The following is a 2,500-nucleotide window of genomic DNA, read 5'->3' on the forward strand; positions in this document are numbered from 1 at the left end:
CAGACTAAAATCAATAAAAAAAAAAGTTATTCTTAAGTTAATAATTTGAACCTTTATTTTTATGTTTTCTTTTTTTTAATGTTAATATTAAGGATACAATGTGTATGCAGAGGTGTACCGTATTTTACGGACTATAAGGCGCACTTTAAATCTTTTTTTTTTACTTAAAACTCGTGCGCCTAATATATGGAATAATGCTGGTTTTGCCTACCGACCGCAAAGCTATTTTATTTGGTAATGATAAGTATGACCAGTAGATGGCAGTCAAACATAAGAGATATGTGTAGACTGCAATATGATGGCAATATTACTCAAGTAAACAACACCAACATTGTATATGTTCCATTAAAAATATAGAACATTGCACACGGCGCTCAAAAATCTATCATCATGTTTTTGTATGACTTTGGTAAGTTATGAAGCCGCACCGCTTGATGCATTGTACTGTGCTTCAACATACGACTATTATTATGGTGTGTGTATAAGGTAAGACATATTATCTGGTGGGGTTTTTTCGCAATATTATGCAAATGCAACTTTTCTTACCTTCTGGTGCCTGCTGATCTGTGTTTGGGATCTGCATAAATCCTGAAAAATAGCGCGCCTCCGCCTTTTTTTTCTTTATCTTCTTGTTATGGGACATTCATCCTCCGCTGTTGCCATTTCTAATATAAAGTAGTGTAAAGTTCTTACTTATATCTGTCAGTAAACTCGCCATGAAAGCGCTAAAACATACCGGTGTAGTGAGTTTACATTATTCACCCAAGGAACTTTAGTTATTAGAGAGTTCCGACAAAATGCTTTCTTCCTCCTAGGGGGGGGGGGCATAACATAAAATACTAAAGCAGCACTGATATATAAATAGGCCAAAATAAAATGTCTACTGTAGAGGACATTTTCGTATATCTACGAAGTATACAAAACAAGACGAATAGTGAAGGGAGAAGTCCGGCCCTTAGCTTTCTAGAAATGTGGCCTTCAAAACAATTTAGTTGATTATCCCTGGTTTATACTGCTGTACAAGCTGTACACTGACTACCCTAAAGTATATCCGGCTTCACTTTCTGTAGTATTGTGAGACGTAAATAGCATGCTTTGTGGTCCAGTTTCCCATGACCTCAGCCTACCTTCCCCCTCTCTCTGCACTAAACAACTCATTCAATGTTCCTCTTGAGAAGAACATATTCTTTGGATTATTCAAGGTACGCTACTAAAACCTTGAGCGCTCAACCTGCTCACAAATGACTGCAACACTTCTAAAAAAATAAAAAAATAAAAAAATCAACAATGCCTTGCTGAGCAACTCACTTTCCCGTCACTCAACTTTCATTGTATTTATTTCCAATTCACGGGCACACTTTGTCAGCAGGGGGTCACAGGAAACACTTCACAACAGGCTTTGTTCATTCTGGTAAAAGCCTCCCACTGCATTTACATTATCATCATCATTACGGCACTACAAAGGGGAAAGAACTTAGTTTTTAATTATTTTATTTTAATATCGCTACCATTGATTTGACAGCAATAATACAAGCTTGCAATTGTCACTTTTTATGCAACATTTTTTGTGAATTTAACACGTTTTGTTTCTTTAACAATAAAGAAGAGAAAGTGCACTGTTCTGTATAACCGGACGTACACACGTGCAAAATAATTTCTCTGTGACATGCCAACAAAAAACAAAAAAATACAACAAATGCATTAGCTTAATGCTAATTTACATTGAATTTACCATTGAGATGCTACTGGTAAGTAATGGCGATTGAAAAGAGCGATTTCAACACCTAAAATAAACTCTAAAACCAAACAGCTGTGGGTTAATAAGTTAAAAAAAAACTTACTTTTTGCCAGGCTAAACAAAAAAAAACAGGACTGGAAAAATTAGCTAAAGGCAGTGTACAACTCTGTGTTAGGACAAAATGCATACAGTATTGCAAACAAAATTCAAAGTACTAGGCAAGTAAACTGTAAAATTGACATCATAGTGGCACCCCCTTTAGGTTGTGTTCAAAATACTTTAGAATGTACACCAGCAAACATGTAATACAGATAAATATATATATATATATATATATATATATATATATATATATATATATATATATATATATATATATATATATATATATATATATATAAAGACATGCACCTGGGGATAAGTTGATTGGCAACACTAAATTGGCCCTAGTGTGTGAATGTGAGTGTGAATGTTGTCTGTCTATCTGTGTTGGCCCTGCGATGAGGTGGCGACTTGTCCAGGGTGTACCCCGCCTTCCGCCCGATTGTAGCTGAGATAGGCTCCAGCGCCCCCCGCGACCCCAAAGGGAATAAGCGGTAGAAAATGGATGGATGGATGGATATATATATATACACACACACACACATATATATACACACAAACATATATATATATATATACACACACACACCTATATATGTATATACACTCACACACCTATATATGTATATGCATGTGTGTGTATGTATACTGTATATACAT

General features: G+C 35.4%; 1 protein-coding gene across 2 annotated transcripts in view; it reads right to left on the bottom strand.

Moving 5' to 3' along the window:
• The window catches only part of LOC133608923 (carbohydrate sulfotransferase 8-like), a 597,007-nt gene that overhangs the window by 539,915 nt on the left and 54,592 nt on the right, over nt 1-2,500 (bottom strand). The gene's annotated exons all lie outside the window — the stretch shown is intronic.

This window comes from Nerophis lumbriciformis, linkage group LG06, assembly GCF_033978685.3.
Source record: "Nerophis lumbriciformis linkage group LG06, RoL_Nlum_v2.1, whole genome shotgun sequence".
Lineage (NCBI taxonomy): Eukaryota > Metazoa > Chordata > Actinopteri > Syngnathiformes > Syngnathidae > Nerophis > Nerophis lumbriciformis.